This window comes from Lycorma delicatula, chromosome 2 (assembly GCF_047948215.1).
Source record: "Lycorma delicatula isolate Av1 chromosome 2, ASM4794821v1, whole genome shotgun sequence".
In the NCBI taxonomy this organism is placed as follows: Eukaryota; Metazoa; Arthropoda; class Insecta; order Hemiptera; family Fulgoridae; genus Lycorma; species Lycorma delicatula.
In genome coordinates this window covers 72419301-72439538 of record NC_134456.1, presented here as the reverse complement: position 1 = coordinate 72439538, position 20238 = coordinate 72419301, and the positions used below count along the sequence as shown (strand labels likewise).

General features: G+C 32.2%; 2 protein-coding genes across 2 annotated transcripts in view; one reads left to right on the top strand and one right to left on the bottom strand.

Moving 5' to 3' along the window:
* Positions 1-20238, bottom strand: part of LOC142318902 (xibalbin-1-like) — a 177337-nt gene that overhangs the window by 132592 nt on the left and 24507 nt on the right. The window lies entirely within an intron of this gene.
* The window catches only part of SkpA (S-phase kinase associated protein 1 SKP1-related A), a 100259-nt gene continuing 97661 nt past the window's right edge, over positions 17641-20238 (top strand). Inside the window, exon 1 of the mRNA XM_075355548.1 lies at positions 17641-17692. The gene's annotated coding sequence lies outside the window, so the exon portion shown is untranslated. The remainder of the gene's footprint in view (positions 17693-20238) is intronic.

The following is a 20238-nucleotide window of genomic DNA, read 5'->3' as shown; positions in this document are numbered from 1 at the left end:
AACATAACCAGAAATTAACATAATTAAGTTTTAATAAATTTAAGATATAGTGCTTTATTGCTTTTCCCTCAAGTAGAAGATTTTCTCTAATAAAATAAAGATAGAAACGTTTAGGGTTATAATACTCGTAAATTACGAACAATAATAATAATTTGTGTAGTAAGATTATAGTACTTATATTTTTTTTTTTAAAGTAAGGTTTACTAGTCAACTAGGTGCGTATTCGGAGAGTTGACGAACTATTGCTGTGTAGTCACGTTCCAGTGGTACTGGTAATTGCGACTTCTGCCGTTGAGATTAGATTGCCCTTTTAAACATTATTGTCTCTCTCAACCTCTCACTCCCTCTCTCTCTGTGGTGTGTGTGTGTGTTGTGTGTGTGGTTTTGGGGGACGCAAACACATATCATGATAGTATCACATTACATTATATTTATTACGCTATATTTATATTAATGGATTTATTAAAGTCATTTTAATTTCAATGTTTAACAATAAAAATTCAGTTTTTCTTCTGTTTAATTATGGCTATTTTTGTATAAATCACGAATTTTATATTTTACTCTATTGTTGTAATAAGAGTAATTGTTTCCTTAGTTAATATATTTTAAAACAGAAGCATGATGAAAATATATCTATTAAAAATACATTCAAGTAAATAAAATATAAATTTCTTACTATACCATGTTTATTACTTTAGAAAGTTACGCAACCCGCGGATATTCAATAAAACAAACGTCATTTACTCAACACTGCCGTTCCAACACCTTTAATTTTGAATAGCTCCTGTGAGGTGTATGTTTTGACTCATAAGTAAAAATTAATTTAAAAAGGTTTTGTTTATATTACTGAATAGTAATTAAACTTTATTAAAACTCAGTTAAACTTAAAAAAACAATTGTTCTGGACACCACGTGACTTTCTTATACGCCTAATTAATTGTATATACACATTTTTAAAAGTACATAAAATTTTTTTTCACTAATAACTTCTCATTTTTTTAATTTTTTTTTTTATATTGTTATTGAATTATTATTTATTGATAAAAATGTTTTTTTACAATGAGAGGTTAATAATTACTAATAAATCAATTTAAATTAAAAAAAGAAAAGGAAATGAAGTCGGATTCGAACTGATGTGCCTTCCTCTTGTAAGATCCAAATATTCCATTAATTAAAATTTTATTTGGCTATAACTGTGGAACCAGTGAAAATAAGTACCACTTATGACAATTCATTGAAATTCTCTCAATGAGAGCTTATTACTCCAGTTAAGTAAAAGTCCAAAATCAAAAAAAAAAATGTATTTTGGGTATTTTTGGACAATTTTGTTCAAGACGATTGCAACTAAAAGGGCTGGTGTACAACTAGATTTTATAATTCTAAATCCAAAAGTTTAACATTCTACGGCTAATCGTTTTTGAATTATGCGAGATAAATTTGTACATAAGTAAGTACACAGACGTCACACCGAAACTAATCAAAATGGAGTCAGAGATTGTCAAAATGGATATTTCTGTTGAAATCTAAAAACCGAAATCTTTCGCGATCTCAATACTTCCTTTACTTCGTACAAGGAAGTAATACGTATAAACAAATGATGCTTATTCTTATTGTCGGCTATTAAACATTAAAATGTGTTCTGTTAAACTATAACTTAAACCAACCCAACTTATCCGCTTATTTCATGTTTTGCAATCAACGTAACTCTTTTCCTTGTCAAGTAGTAAACTGTGATCATTATTATTCAGCAGAATGTGGAGTGTAAATAAACGGTTTATGGATTAGCCTTGATTTAGTGGTACTTATATTTTGTTTTTATTCACTGTCAGTTTAATTGAGCTTTATTACAGCTGCTGTATTTGCTCCGACTTTACAGAACATATATTTTTCCTCGTGTTTTCTAGCTTATTACTTTGCTTTTCTAACAATGTAAATCCCTTTCCCACATTTTCATTATATATCCACCTGTGTTTTTTTTTTTTTTTAATTCGTTCTTATGAAGAGAAATTTGTATTAAACGAGTGATTATAGTCAATTTTTTTTTTGATCTGACTAATATTATTTTACACTCTTTTATGCATGTTAAGAATTTCATCATATAAGCTTCTGGATTATTTTATATCTTTCATGTTATAAATTCTCATGTTCCATTTTTATAAATTCAAGTAAGTTTACCATTAATCCTTTGTAAAATCTTTACTTATATATTACTTTCTTCTCTTTTATGAAAAAGTTCTTTGTAAATATTCTATATGACACATAAATCTTACTGAAAAATGGTCTTAACATATATTTTAACTTCGGTAAGTAAACTTATAAAAGAATTATGGTTTATTAAAACTTACAACCTAACTGGTATGATGTAATTTCAAAAGCATTTATTTAACCATCTTAACCGAAATGAAAAACTACAACGTTTTATGATATGAACGAGCATATTATTTTGTACGAGCATACCATTATTTGAAAAATTTCGATTGCTGTATTTTTCAAAAAGTGTTTTTTTATTTTTTTTATTTGAAATATTTTACATTAATAAGTAATAAAAATTATATTAATAATTCAATAATAATAAAAATATAATATTTATTATATGAATTGCATAGTAATATTTTACATTAATAATATCGAAATCGTACAGAAGTTTCAGAACAAACTGTTGAGAACTATAACAAAAACGCCGTTGTTTGTGAAAAACATTGAAATCCACAACTATCTGGAATGCCAACCGTTATAGAGGAGATACGGCAATTGAATACAAACTAAGACTAAACCAAAACTTGAACTGTCTCCCGGTTAACCTCTTGAGATAACAGAACCCACCGGGTTGGTCCAGTGGTAAATGCGTCTTCCCAAATCAGCTGATTTGGAAGTCGAGAGTTCCAGCGTTTAATTCCTAGTAAAGTCAGTTATTTTTACACGGATTTGAATACTAGATCGTGGATACCGGTGTTCTTTGGTGGTTGGATTTCAATTAACCACACATCTCAGGAATGGTCGAACTGAGACTGTGCAAGACCACACTCATACATATCATCCTCATTCATCCTCTGAAGTAATATCGGAACGGTAATTACCGGAGGCTAAACAGGAAAAAGAAGAAGTTCTTGAGGTAACAGCGAAGACGTAAGGCGCCTAAAGCGACTGCATATATTAGATCTACAAGTTCTCGAGATTTGATGTGAATCAACTACCCTAGTGTGTTGTGCATCGTCAAAATTCTTCATTTCGTTTCGCCATTTACTTCTGTTGGTCGTTAAATTTGTTTCACTGTTTCTGTGCATGATTAGCTACTTTTTGTGTGATTCTTTGTGATTAATAAGAATATATTTTTTTTTTTTTTTAATATCGGAACTTTATCAGTGTTGCTTGAACTCATCTCTCTATGTACTTATTTATTTTTATTATATATTTATGTATACTCTGTAAGATATATATGCATAGGTATTCATATACAGTTCTTTGAGGGATTTCAAAGGGCATGTCATTTTATTTTACTAAAATTTATGAATGGTTCCGATAAATTGGAAGCGATTGTAAATTCAACACTGCGGCAAAAAACGTTCTTATAATGCCAAATTAATAACTTAATTTTCTATAAATTGTTAATAAAATGTTGATATTTTTATTTTTGCTTACAATACCATATTTTAAAGACTATATTTTTGGAATTTGTATGTCTTTTTTATAAAATTATTGAAAAAAATAACCTTATTCAATTTAAAGAACTTCATATAACAGACTCCCATTCTTTAGATATTGGTTGAAGGGATTTAATTCCAATCTGATTCTTTGCACTACAACAATCTGTTAAAATACATACATTTTTTAGTTATCTACAATAATAAATTACTGCTACATTAATCTTTATATAAATTCATATACCGGTGTAAACAATGCAACCAAAGGAGAAATCCTGACTTCTGAAATTTAAATTTTTTTCTTTTTTAATAATGTTAACTTTTTGGTGGTCCCACAAATAAAATGTACACTTTTAAGGATTGTAAGATTTTTACGTTTACTTCAAAGTAAAATCATAAGATTGAAATATTTAATTAATTATAACGGTAAACGGATTAAATTTAAAATCCTAGAAGAATATTGTATTTATCATTTTTACTTCCAGAAATTTTACTACAGAAATAATAACAGTCCAGATTCTGCCATTAGTATGGAGATACATAAATCTCCCGCCATCCTTGTGTTACGTTCTGTGAGTATATAAGATACTCAAAGAATACTCACAGATAGATAATATTAAATTAGTTCGTACATAGTTAAGTAAATTAAGTTCGTTTGTAATTTCGTCATTACCACGTATAATAATAAAATTGTCAGAATATTAGGAATAACTGAAAATGGATGAGAATCCACAAAGTAAACCAATTAACTGATCAATTTTTGTAACATATTCCTACTCCTTTTACGTATATAAATTCTCCACTTCGTGAACTTGTTTCACGCTTCGATTTTATAGTTCTGTTTAGTCGACTTTTATCCCGATACCAGTCGAACAATATAAGTTAATAAATTTTTTCTTGTTTAAAAGCCTGAACTACCTTGTTTAAATGTTGTTACCTGAATCCATTTCTCGTCTCGGGTTGATTTATTAAAATTCAATATTTAAAACTAAATTTTTCATAAATAGAATTTTTTCTATGAATAACAAACTACAGAATTGTTTTATCTTTACAATCGTAAGCTAAGGGTTCAAAGCAACTATAACGTTAATTATATGAAACCCTTTCATATACTAACAGAAAGTAATCGATTCACATATTTGGTGTTTTTTTGTTTTTTTTTATATTTCGACTTTATTCTTCGCTCTTTAATCTTTCTACTTAATGTTAATAATAATAATTCCGGCTGCCGTGGCGCGAGTGGTAGCACCTCTCTCTTTCACCCGGAGATCTTGGTTCTCCGGGTTCGGAGATCCCGGTCAGGCATGGCATGTTTCATACGCTACAAATTTCCATTCGGGCTAAATGATCATAGCGCAGTCGATGCCCCCACATATTATTAAATAAAAATAATAATAATAACAAATTCCTTTTATTTTTGTTTTGTGTGTATTTTTTTCTAATTCTGTATCTTTTTAATCATGAAAAAAAAATAATGGAAAAAATGTTATTATCCTTATACAAATAAGCCCTGTAATAATTTGTTTAATTTTACTTCTCCGTAAAATTTTTCTCTAGAAAGGAGAGTATTGTAATCGGTCCAATTAACACCTAGGAATCCAAAAAACCGGAGAGAAAGTTTATGGATGTTACTGTTCGTATGTACGCGCGCGTGTGTGTGTGTGTGTGGGGGGGGTTCGGTGTTGGCCTCTAAATCACCTTATATCCTCCAGACTTATATCCTACCAAACTTGGTCAGATTACTTTTGTATATGGAGCATTAATGCTATTAAATTTGTCAACTTAAAAGATCAAGGGGTGAGGCTGTAGAGAAGGTCACCCTCAGTATCTCGAGATTTTGCCTAATTAAGGTCATATTTTTCTTAGGCACATTTGTTAACAATTAAAAAAATAATAATATTTGCAAAATCGCACCCCTACTCTAAAAAATTCTGTAAACTACTGGTATTTAGTGAAGTCACAGGTGAACAGTAGAATTAAATAAATGAATAATTTTTTTAACCTCCGTTAGGATTGCTTCTAATACCTTACGGAACCAACATTAGATATTGCTTCAAAGGATGAGATGAATGATTTGTAGCGTCTGAAAATGTCATGCCTGACCGGGATTCGAATCCGGCACCTCCGGATGAGAGGCCGAGTCGCTACTACTCGCGCCACGGAGGCCGGCAATGAATAATATTTAAAATCTAAAAACATAACTCGGTCTGGCTGGGTCTCGAACTCGATCGCCAGGTTTGCTCGGTATCTGGTGCGTTAAGGCTCGCGGCTAGACCAGTTTGCCGACCGTTCTGGCGAAAGTTGTTCTATGTAAGTCGTGAAATTACATAACTTTAATTAGTGGCGAACATCGCCGCTAGCACCAACACACCCGCGCGAATTAAATATGCTACGGCGCGCGCTTTAGTTAGAATCATTGAATTAAATAATTGAAAAAATATTATATTTAAATAAAATGATAAATATTTTTAATTAAGCTGTGTGTGTATGTGTGTATTACGCCGTGCATCAGATACAACCCACAGTTATAGACTTCTTTTTCGTTCTTCCAAGATATATTAAACACATATTTGATTGAATGTTAATAGTAGACATTAAAATATCCCTAGGTTAGGCATTATAAACCGCTCAGATTTAGTTATAATATTTACCACTAAATATTTAAAAAAAATTGTATCAGTCTTCCATTATTAAACCAGTCAATAAAATTACTGAAATCATTTGGAAAAAATTAGTCTTGCTGGCATATCATCAGAAAACTGAATAACGGACAACATAATTCGCTTAATAATAAAAATTTGATATGATAAAATTATAAAAAAAATTATAAAAATCCAGAAATCAAATAGAGATGTATATGACTACACGATACGTAGTTTGAATTTAATTCCGCATGATTATCGAGCAGAGAAAATAATAAATAAGAGATGGGATTTACTTTCTTTTTTTTACCAATTATTTTTCTTGTGGATAAAGATTTTCAAAGTTCTTTACGAAGAAATTATCTGGGTAAAATATTAATTGAATATTTCTGAAATATCACAGCTCGTAATTAATTTCTGTCTCTGAATAATACTTTGGTATTTCAAGTGCTTAACTGTTAATTAGATTATAATCCTTCAATACTGGCTCTATTTGATCGAATAGTAGAGCAATTTATTTTAAATTAAACTCTTACATTAAAGATTTTTTTAAAGAAATTATAATTAAATTAAATAAATTTATAACAGATAAATTATTTTTATTTTTCTAATAATTTTTTATATAAACACATTTATTTTTCTATCTGAAAAAGTTTCCTTTAAACTCCTCTATAAAATGTTTAAGCTTTATAATTTCATAAGAACCAAATCAAATCAATCAGATTTTAATGCTTAAATGCATAGGTTGTTGAAGACAATATGAACAATATCCCAAAGTAGTCACTAATTCTCTAATTTTTAAGAACGACAGAATTCAAATGAAATAATGAGTAAGCCATAACTAATCATTTTTCCTTACTCAGTATGTGTAATTTTATACCCCACAACTACGTTGAATCAGTTCTTTATTTTTACAACAACTTTTAACTTAAATAAGTCAAAAGTCAACTTGTTTTTAATACAAGTTGTTGCAATATCTTTTACGGGATTTAAATCTATTCTCTCTTTATAATGATTATAAAACAACTGAACCAAAATTCGTTAATCTAATACTATGTAAGTTACATATAAACTTAGGCGGATAAGCTTCTGTCCGACAGGCGAAATCGAATTGGGTGGGTGGACTGCCGGGTGATGAGGCGCACTTTTGATGACTTACGTTTTCGGTGCTGGAAGCCAGGCCACAGGGCCAAATATGACCTGGACTAGATGGCAGCGGCCACTGCTTTACCTGTGGCGAGCCTGGCCACTTGCTAAAAGACTGTATGCAGGGACCTCGGTGTCTCACATACAAATTGCATGGACAAGCGCCTGGAGGCCGTGGATGTAAGGCAATTTCGCCCATGTCATGAATCCGCTGGAGTTTGCACAACGAAGCTGCATTGTTTGTAGGGGACAACCCCATCTGGAAGGGGTAGGAGGCTCCGGCGTCCCACCACCAATAATCGGGTGGGAATTCCCTTGCAATTGGGGGGAAATGCAAGACCGTAGTCTCGGTACGGGATCCCTCCGGGGGTTCTCCATTAGAGGCTAGGCGTCAAGACCGGAGTCACGACGTGGGTTCCTTGGAGTTCCCCGCTAGAGGCGTGGTATGTAACACAAGACCGAGTCCCGGTTACCTGGGTGAGGCCTAGCGCCCTAGCGAGGTTGCTTGAAGCGAAGGCACCCCTCGGAGAGCTGAGTTTATGCGTAATTGTGGATCCGGCTCCAGGGAAGGGGGCGAGAGATTACAGACGAAAAAAAACTTACATATAAACTACGAACTAAAACATATGCTTACTTAAAAAAGTATAACAAAACAATTTTAATATATTATTATTCAGTTAATTATTAATAATCAGCAATCAATTATTATCACTTAAAGATAATATGTAAAAAATCAGAAAAGTATACAATAATTGAAATGAATTTAATTAACTAACAAAAAAGTAGAAACAAAATAAAAATTAAAAAAAATTTAATAAAAAAAATTATAATGTTCAATAAAATACATGATTTACCGTAAATTTTTTTTATATAATTAAAAATAATTTATGTTAACTTATTAAAAAAAAAGTTTTATTAAAAAAATTATTAATACTGAAAATCAGGAACTGTGATTTCCCTTTTACTGGTTGAAAATCGACTGTTTTGCGCAGAATATCCCATTGTATTTCAATCTAATAAATATTTTATTTCCTACTGCTGTCTTAAATAGTAAAACAATTATAATTCAAAGTAATATTTTTCTTAATTTTATATCTTGAGTTGCTTTTTTTCAAGGTCATTTATATTGCTTCATTGCTGTTACAGCAATTTCAATTAGCGTATTCGTTGGTAACATTATTTAATAATTACTATTGTGAACTTTTATATTTAATATTATAACAAATTTATGCATTGAAATTGAAAATAAGTATTTAAATTATGGAATAATTAGGTAATATCAGCAGTGATTATTCACAAAAGGCTCACCAATCGTTACATTCAATACTTCAAGAGATACGATGTACGAGTAAATTAATACATTTAATTTCATAATAATTTACAAAGTATAGAAATATTTTTATATTACAAAAATATTGTAATAGTTCTGTAAACAATTATTTTATATGGATAACAAATAATAAAATGTGTACATATCTATACAATTTTTTTTATGGGATTATGGGTTCAACTGCTACGGTCATTAGCAAGAATGGAAATTTGTAGCGTATGAAAAATTCCATGCTTAACCGAGAATCGAACCCGGGATCTCCAGATGAAAGGTTAAGATGCTACTACTCTGCCACGGAGATCGGAAAAAGATTTGAGATGACGTTTAACGATAGCTTTGGTAATTTTCCCCTATGAGAATGGAAATTTGTAGCATATAAAAAATGCCATACCTGACCGGGATTCGATCCCAGAACCTCTGGATGAAGGACTAAGACGGGCATTCTGCCATGGAGATCGGCATACTATATTACACTACTATATAAAAACGAAGATGGTTTTTATTTTCTTCGGATAAACAAAAATCTACTCGATAATCGCAACGAAATTTTTACCCACGTTTCTTGGCATAACTGAGAAGGTATTTAGATATATTTTATCTCGAAGAACCAACCGATCGATTGCTTTCAAAATTTCAGGATACATCCATATTATACCACGGAAGGTTTTAAGCCACAGACCGAGGCCCTACCTTCCTTGAAGGTAAAAATATTCATTATTTCTTTCCCCGAAGGAGGTTGAAATTATAAATAAAAAATATTCATTAAGGAAAGAAAAGATTAATCCTTTAACTTTATTATTATATTTCTGCCTCCATGGCAAAGAAATAAATATGAATCTTTCGTCGTCAAAGCTGTGTGTACTTTAGTTACCATAGATACTATTATAATTGTCTTTTATAATTTAGTTTTTTTTCAGGTTTCTATAAGCCCTGAATACTTTAATTTTTATTTATCAGTATTATTCTCACAATCATAAGGATAACGAACAGAGCGGTGGTCCAGGGGGAGGAGCGCTCTGGGTAGATGGGAATGGCGACCGAAGCGAGCTCTGCGGTCCTGTTGTTACTATGTAAACTATGGGGTAGTCCCTGTGGCCTCTGTAGGCACCGAGTAGCCCCTAAGTTGGCTCCGGGTTCACTTGGACCCTGATGGTACAGCTTCTGACTAGACGGGCCGGCTAGTAGAAATAGTTAAAATTTAATTTTAATTACACACACATATCTGTATATATATATAAAAATGTTAAGTTCGTTTGTGTATGGCTTCAAAAACTCAAAATGTTCTCCACCGATTGAGCTCAAATTTTAGCACGATATATAACCCGCATCAAAGATTGTTTTCATCAATTTTTAATAAATCTATCTATATATTTTTAATTTGTACATTTTTAATTTGGAAATGTAAACAAAGGAAACCCAATCAGATCAATGCAAGATGGCCGCTGTCAAACACAACGACCAAATTTCTTTGAATTATATTTAACAGCTAAAACATCTGTATTTTATTTAAAAAAAAAAAAGATTAAAAAAAATTTAGCACAATATATAACCCGCATCATAGATTGTTTTCATCTATTTTTAATAAATCTATCTATTTATTTTTAATTTGTACAGTTTTTTAATAAATAAATTAGCCTTTATTAAATAAGAGACTAATAAATCAGATGGAAATGTAAACAAAGGAAAACCAATCAGATCAATGCAAGATGGCCGCTGTCAAACACAACGACCAATCACAAAGAGCCCGTATGGCCGTTGCCAATGTAAACAAAATCACAACTGTTTAAGTAACAAATTTTGTGAATTATATTTAACAGATAAAACATCTGTATTTTATTTTAAAAAATAATAAACACCAAAACAAAAAGAAAAGCCACCAACAAGGATGACTTACAGTAAATAAATTAAAACACCCAACTTTCTTGTAACCCAGATAGACTTAAGACTACGCAAACAAAAAAATTCGAAATAACCAAATACACAGAAAATAATATCCCTACATAATGACCAAAAAATCCTTTGTTAGGTTATTTTTTTACATATATGTGACCGAACAATCGTTTTTTGGTCATTAGTGTTCTTTGCTATGTAAAAGCAAAGAACAAAATTCACAAATAGTAACACTGAAACCACACAACTAAGTATTCGTTTTTTTTTTTGTTTTTTCTAACCTCCGAAACCACCGTTAAGCATTGCTTCAGATGATGATATGAATGATTTATAGCGTATGAAAATGCCATGCCTGACCGGGATTCCAACTCGGAACCACCGGATTAAAGTCCGAGACGTTACCACTCGCGCCACGGAGGCCGGCAAACATATTCGATAGGAGCCGAATAAAAATACGACTTACCAATATGGCGTTGTGTGTCAAACCAATTTTAAACGGACTATAATTACTTTTAATACGCGAAAGCCTTTGCAATGATTGAACATTAACTCTTCAAAAATTATTCCTTTTGAACTAAGCCACATTTTGATATCATTGTTTTTCTATAACACGGCTGGAATTCTTTTCGTTTAATGATAAGAAACGTTGTCGTAGACAATAACCGAATTCTCTTCCAAAGGACATAATACACCGCTAAACTATTTCTAAATAATTCAAATTCGTGTAATTTTTTTACGAATCGCGTTTTTATCAAAATCTCACCTTTTTCTCAATTGACCGGCGGGGTTTTGTTTTCTTTGGAGACCGTAATTCATTAGTAGATTCATACTCGAGAATCACGTTGTTCACTGAAGCAGCACAACTTCTACTTACGTTAGCAGTTTATTAACATCTGAAATCAGCGCCGTTTGATTATTCTGTAATTTCTAAGCATTACTCTGCTTTTGTAAGCATTTAAAATGATATGTTTTTTCGCACGACTTAAGGACATTTTTCGCAGCCGACAAATCTTTATATATAAAAATGTTAAGTTCGTTTGTGTACGCTTCAAAAACTCAAAATGTTCTGCACCGATTGAGCTCAAATTTTAGCACGATATATAACCCGCATCAAAGATTGTTTTTATCTATTTTTCGCATCAATCACATACCCGCGATCGCGAGAAAACAGTTTTTTTAACGGTCAGCTGTGTAAAAGTGACCGTGCCATCTGCCGGAAGCGAGGGGAACACTCGCCATACTAGCTAACGACAACCGCAGTCACATGAGAAACAATACCTGTTCCCAATTACATTGCTTATTAACAAAAAAAAAAAAAAAAACGTATCTACTTACATCTGATTCAGATTATTATACAATCTGAATTAAATATTCACTTTAATCGAGGTACTTTTGTGTGATCGTGTCGTGATTGAGCTGCGCCTTTCACCAAGCTCTGAATTTATTAGAAAACGACCAACAGTGGGATATAAGTATTAATGACGTGTGCAACACTGCACATCCAAACCAAATTCGCGCATTATTCGCAGTTATATTGACCGCTTGCTTCCCTTCATCTCCCACAGAGTTATGGGAAAGATATCGATCGCATATGGCTGAGGATATTTTGCATAGAGTACGCCTAGAAAATACCAATATGACCATGGTATTTACAGAAGGCATTTACAACGAAGCATTGATAAATATTGAAGACAAGTGCTTAGCTATTGCAAATAAAGTTCTTAGTCAATGGGAATGCCAGCACCCACCCGAGCTGCGATTGCTTCATTTGATGAGGATTTACTCCGTGAACAGAGTTACAACGTTGGTGATCTTCAGTCCTATGTCCTATCAAACATTCCGAAATTAACGCGTAAACAGAAAGGCATTTATGATCGCATAATGCAAACGATAAATGACGGAGTTGGGGGGACCTCCTTCTTGGATGCGCCAGGAGGAACTGGGAAAACATTCCTCATTAGATTGATTCTAGCAAGGGTTCAATCAAAAAATGACAATTATCCTGTTGCGGAATATTAATCAGCCAAAACTCTGCAACGACACGCGACTTGCAGTTAAGAAATTGATGAATAACATAGTGGAAGTAACGATTTTAACGGGGCCTTTCAAAGGTGAAGATGTCCTCATTCCTCCAATACCATATTCTCGACCGATACACCATTTTAATTTAAAAGACTGCAATTCCCAATTGGATTGGCATTTTCAATCACAATCAATAAAGCTCAAGGTCAATCTTTAGAATTGAGTGGTTTAGATTTAGATGCGGATTGCTTCTCACATGGGCAACTGTATGTTGCGTGTTCCCGAGTCGGCAAACCAGATAGCCTTTATATCTACGCAGACAGTGGAAAAACATAAAATATTGTATATCCACAAGTATTCCAAAATTAAACTTCTATGAAACGTATGCTTTGTTTTGTTTCTCATTTCTCATCCATGCAAACACAGCGATGCGTGGCGGGTAGAGCTAGTATATATATATATATATGTATATATATATATATATATATATATATATATATATATATATATACTAAGCATATACTAAGAATTGTGTTTTATATATATATATATATATATATATAAAACACAATTTTTATAGTCATAAATATATGCACTGTTAAAGTAGTAGCTTTTCACTGTATGAAAGTTATAAAATAAGATATTGGAACAAAAAGTTAATTTTAGGTAAATAGCTTAGTTTTCATTTTACTCGAAGACATATTACTTTGATAAAGAGTTATATTTTTTATAAAAATAAGAACAAGATAAAAACCGCATACAAAGTACTAAATGACTATTAAAATTACATAAAAGTCTAAAATATTGAGCAATCGTCTATTCAAAAAAAAAAAGTTTTATTGAGAACGTGATAATGTGATTTCATGTAACAAGTATAGCAGTAATATTAAAATAAATGAACGCTGTATATTGTTTAATAGATAACGTTGGCCTTAGAATTTATATTTCAGAATTAAACTTAACAGACATGCTGAAAAAAATTCAAAACATTTAATAGAAGATTCCATTCCACAATTTTCTGTTATATGAGTTCATAACAAAACTACCATTACTTACTACTAATAGTAAATAACTTTACCATCCACTAACTGTGGATTAAAGAAATGAAAGATATTTTTTTTAAATTGGAACTTTGGAATGTTCTAGTATTCAATACCTCAGGAAAAATTTCTGTTTTGTTCTTATTGTTTACTTTTCTTTAAGCGGAGTTTCCATAGATTGCTCCACATTCCTCATCTAGATCTTCATATTTTGATAATGCTTAGCTAAAAAGTACGTATCAACCAATTATTAATTTTCTGGTTTCAAAATTGAAATTTCTAATTGGAATCTTATGAATCTTTTATAAATTTGAATCTTATAAATTTATGATTTCTTTTTGAATCTTTTATATATTAGTGTAGTAATCAAAATAATTATGAAATAAATATTCTACAAATAAAAAAGTGTATAACTAACTGCAATTAGTTATCTAAGTAGTACATTATTATTATTTTTTTAATTTGATAAAGTATGCAGAGACATGTCTGAAAAATGTATAATCTATTTTCAGAGGTATACTAGAGTATGACGATTTATATAATAAAATTTTAATAAATTAATTTACAATTTTATTTTTATAATCCAGTTTATATTATTTGCCTTTAAAAATAATTTAAACAAATACAATACATTGTTGAAAGTACATTCTTCTCGATATGAAATATACATTTCAACATGGTTTTAATTTCTTCAGAGATGTTTTACAATACATGTAACCGATCTTGGTTTCTTTTCACTAACTTTTGCTTTTGAAAAATCGTACAAAAAATCAAATACCCTTATCTTTGGAGATCTCAATACTGAATTAACACTACAACTGGCTCGTGGTGGCAAGTTGAAATATCAAGCGCGGTAAGAGCCATGACTTGGACGGCTGGCTCAGGAAGACGGTCGAGCTTGTTGTAAAACTCGCTCCATGGTGCGTGGATGATGCATTCAACTATGCCATCACCCGGGAATGGTTCTTAGACTCCTGGAAATCCACCCGGCCTGTGCCCCTCAGGAAGGATGGGCGGCAAGGCAGCGAACCAGCATCTTTTAGGCCGATCTGCTTGCTCAATTACCAGAATAAGCTTTTTGAAAGGATGCTGGTTAACAAGCCACAACCAAGAGCTGAAGGAAATTGGCGGTCTTAGCGACCTCCAGTTTGGCTTCCACAAGGGCAGGTCAACTGTAGATACCATATATAGAGTAATGATCTATGTCCAAGAGGCTAGGTCGGGCTCTAAACATACGCAGTTAATCCCGGTGGTGATCCTTTGACGTAAAAGAACGCATTAAACAATGTACAAAGGGACACGAAATTCCGGGCACTGAAAAGTTGTGGGGTCAGACCATACCTAAGGAGGTTATCCAGCGTTACCTATCCGAAAGATTGGAGACGGTATTTCCCCCGACGGAGAGATATGGATCAGGATGAGAGCCACAGGATATTGGAGCCAAAACTGTGGAATTTCGCGTATGACGAAGTCCTGTCTGTCGCGCTTCCCGTTGGGGTAGTGCTTACCGGGTTTTCCGACGACTTGAGATTCATGGAGACGGCGAAGTTGGAACTGATGGTGATAGACACAGAGAACGAAGCGATAAACATTATTATTTCGTACCTGCAAGATATCGGGCTTCATATTTCGCTGAAGAAGACCCAAGTTGACGTAGTCTAGGGTAGGTGAAAGCTGACCTCGATTTCATTTAGGGTTAGTACCACGGTAGTCCATCCTACCCCTGCAGTGAAATACTGCGAGGTATGGATAGCCAAGTTCTATTTTGCGAGGCACAACGAAGTCTCGGTCAAAGCCAAAAAAACAGCTGCCGCGATCGGTCGGATAATGACCAAATCGGGGGTCCTCTCGCATCGAAGCGGAGTGTTTTGTCTCAGGTGGTGTTTTCAAAAGTACTGTGTGGTGACCCAGGCTGGTCCGCCGAGCTGCAGCGGGAAAGAGTCCGTGTAATTCTTAGCCGGCTGTACACCCGGCTAAGAATACTACTCCCGGCTCCCTTCAGGTATACTGCGGGTTCAGAAAAATCTCAGGCAATGCCGCTGGTGTAGTGGCTGGACTTATTCGTCTGAATTTTCTCGTTCGGAAGAGGGAGGAGATGTACAGGGGAGTGAGTAAGGCGGATGCGGAGGCATCGCTTGTCCGCAGGTAGCAGGAGAGATGGAATCATCTCTCCTGCCAAATAGGATCATCACCGTACGCGCGACGCTGAAACCCTCTGAGGATTGTGATAATTGCGGGAAGGAATACACTGCGAAACATACGGTGTTCGTGTGCGATCGGTTCCTGCAGCATAAGGAAACGTGCAGGAGAGAATTGGGCATTACCTCAGAGACCGTTAAATAAAAATAAATTTCAATCCTTATTTTGATAATCTACTGGGGATAGTTAATACAATGTCTTCACTGCGAACCACCCGACATCAGAGGACATCACAGTTGCATCGTTTGTGGATGACATAGTGATCTTGGCTGTGGATGGTGACCTTATCGTAGCTTCGGCTAAGCTACAAACTGCAACGAATCTAATTAACGAATGGCTACCTAAATGGTAGATGAAGAAGGTTAATCCAGCTAACTCTACACATACTACATTTGCGATGAGGAGGAGTTACTACCCGCCGGTTAAACTTAATGGCATCTTCTTCCCTAATGCTACCAGCGTGCGATATCTTGGATTACATCTGGATCCGTATGATGTGGAGGAGTCATGTAAGGGAGAAAATAACGCAGATTAGTATTAAGTTCAGGGAGATGTACTGGTTACTAGGCAGGGAGTCACAACTATCATCATCTAACAAGAAATTGAGGTACTCAGCAGTCCTAAAACCGATTTCGATCTACAGATTACAAATGTAGGGTACGTCAAGCGAGAGTAACATCGAAGTCGTACAGCGACTCTAGAACAAACTATTAAGAAATATTACAGAAGCGCCGTGGTTTTCAAAAAACACTGAAATACACGTTTATCTGGGATTGTCAACCGTTCGGGTGATGATACGGCGATTCGGTACAAGGTAAAAAATGAGACTGAATAAGCATGTGAACTGGGTCGCGGTTAACCTCCTGATAGAGAAGGAAATTAGTCGCCTAAAACGTCTGCATATATTAGATCTCTAAGTTTTTCGAGATTTGAGGTTAATCAGTTATCCTAGGGTGTTGTGCATTGCCAAAATTGTTCATTTAATTTCGCCACTTTGAATTGTTTCACTGTTTCTTTGTTTCATTAGTTATTTTTTGTGTGATTGATAAGACTATTTTTCGGTGTTTTCTTTGCTTTCTATTTTCTGAATGTGTCAATGTTCTGTCTTTGACTCATCTTTGCATGTACTTATTTATTATATATTTAGTTGTAGTGTATAAGATAAGTTTACATAACCACACATATGTTTACCTATACAGTTCTTTGAGGGAATTCAAAGGAAAACTCCTTTCTGCATGTTGTATTCAAATTTAGTTATGGTTCTGGTAAATTGGATTCTATTGTAAATTAAAGTTTGACGCAAAAATATAAAAAAATTGGAAAGGTCAGCTTGGAAGGCACAAAATATGTTCACACCTTTAAAGTAATATTGTTTTAAGCCTCTCTCTTTAACGCTATTTTATTATTATTATTATTGTTGTTTTTTTTTCTATTGTGAAATATGTTGTAATTCATTACTACTTGATCATTTGTTTTTTTTTTTCATTTTGTTTTTATAGTTATATCTTAACAGAGTAATACACTGTTGTAAGTTATAAGTATTTAATTTCATCGTTTTATGTAGTGTTTCGTATTAGTGGTTTTTATATTGTTATTTTATTAATATACCTTAAAATGTAATCAATTTTATTCTTATATACGTCATAACATATCAATTAATTAATATTATATCAAGTTCTTCTGATAACCATTGTTAAAAATTTCGTAATTTTGAGCTCTCTTTAGCAATGTATTGTATAAACGATAGTGGATCTTGTTTTTTCAGTGTTATTTATTTATCAGGTAAGAAATTATTTTATTTTATTATTTTTATTTATTTTTCTACCTAGAATTCCTAATTTGGATTGGTTTTTTCTTTATTATTATTTTCATTTAATCTTAATCAATATGTATAGAAATTCTGTCTGATGCAAAACGAAAATGCGTAGAACGAGAAATAAAAATAAAACACCGAGATAGTAAACACTTTTTCTTTAAATATTTATTTACTTTACATTAAAAACAGATTATTACAATTATTAACATGGATTTAAAGTTTATTATAAATAAATAAAAACTAGAGATATAAATAAACTTAAACGTATAGAAATCGAAATGTAAATGAAAGGATGATTTCGTAGAATTCGTAAAATAGTTTGTAAAATTCTGCTGTTGACATTTCCTATGAAGCAATAAGATCAGATATACAAATATATACTTCACAAAGATAGGAAGGAGAGAATGAGAATGAAATTTCAGCAAAAGTTTTGTTAGCAGTATTGTTGAAGTATCAGATTTTGGTGTAGCTGATGTGTATTCAAGTACTGTACAATAAACAGTATTCTGTTCTTGATTTTCTGGGAATATTGATTGTTGTTTTTTTTTTTTAGCATTAGTTAAAATTGTAATACATTACCCCAAAACTGTTGTTTTTTTTTAGAAAATAACATAAATTAATTAAACGCGATTTTTAATTAAATTACCATATTTACTCGCGTAATTCATGTACATTTTGCAACATTTTTTATCTAAATACAGGTGAGTGATTTATATAAGGAAACGATTTTATATAGGTTTACAATGAAACTAAAATGTGATAATCAGTGAGAAAATGATATTTATTCGACTGAATATTTAATTTTTGAATATTAAAAAAAAAACTTACACGAATAAATATAATATAGTCATTTCAAGAATAATATAATTTTAATTTACTAATTTTAAAAACATAAGTAAATTCATAATGAACTTTAATAAAAATAAAGTGTCGAAATTTTTATAAATGACAAGAAAAAAATTGATTTATGTATATTCGTATATATTAATGCAGTGTATATACCTGCTATGTATACGATCACACGTGGACTACCAAATAATTGCTTTAAGTTCGCCAGTTGGTAATTTAACTAATTTTGAGGAAAATAGAAACAATGTTATCATTTGGCCAGACTGTGATCTAACGTACACCTCTTCTTAATAAAAATAAGATTTTTTTATCAATATGATGGTATTGTGTGTTTGTATGTGTGTGTGCGTGTGTGTGGGTCGAATGTGTGCTCATATAAACTTAGTTTATTAATTTATGGAATAATTACGATTCTAACAGTAAAGAAATAATAATTTTCAAGTAGGACTGTAAAAATTATTTAAAATTGGAATTTTATTAGAAATCTACTCGTATACACCTCTGTAAAATCTGAAATTTTTTTTAACTAAATAAGATAAATAATATTAAATTTGTTCATAGTATTACAATTAAATTTAATAATTAAATATGATACCGTTCTTAACTGAAAATGGTTTTATAATTATAACTTTGGAAAGTTATTCTGAAAATCAATTTGTTTTTTCTGTATTTCAGTATATTCTGCTAAGTTACTTAAATTTATTGCATTAATTTAATCTAGAATTAATTAAAGCAAATACATGAATGAAAACTTTTATAATATTATATTTTAGGTAGATACATAAGAAGGATTACTTATTGTAATGGATATCATGATTTGACTACCGGAAAATTTCGAAATATCTTCGTGTTTCACATCCCCTGACCCCAAAACCACCGTCTGTTCAAAAGTTTATATGTATACATATTTCACTTTCTTGTGGACATGATAACTGTCATAAATTTACGACAATCACTTTCAAATTGATACTTAAAATATAACGACCCAAAATATCGGTCAAATTCGTTAATGGACAAAATCGGACCATGGGGGTAGGTATGAGGATTTAAAAAAAAATATCGCTATAACTTTCTTATTAAATAAAATATCGAATTCGTTTAAAGTTCGTACTATTCTTTGGATAAGTTCCTAAAGCTTATCTAAGTACAGTGTTTTGATATCATCAATCATTAGCCCAGGGGTGGGAAAAATTGGGTTTCGAAGAAAAAATAATCATACCTCCCATAACTAGACTGAGTATCGAATCGGTTTAAAGTGATCGTTAGTCCTCTAAACATTATCTAAACCTTTTGTCTGAATTTTTTAATGACCAACCCTTACGGCAAGGGATGGCCAAAATTTTGCTGGAATTGTAAGAAGATGAGCCTTGTCGTATGGTAAACATGTAAAACGTTTTTTACATGCAACCATTGTCGTATTGAGTAAATTTGATTGAAGATTTCTTAACTTTAAGGTGGAAATCTTTTTTGTCCCTATTTATCACCGGCGAAATCTATCTTCGCCTTCCGGCGAGCCGAAAGGGATTTTTTCAAATAAGTTCATTAATTTTACATTTGTTACAAAATTTTAAAGATTTATCTACATATGAGGTGTGATTGGAAAGCTTTAAAACAGGTGCCGCTACTGGTCAGTAAGAGGGAGCCGGTTTGTCCGCGGGAGAGG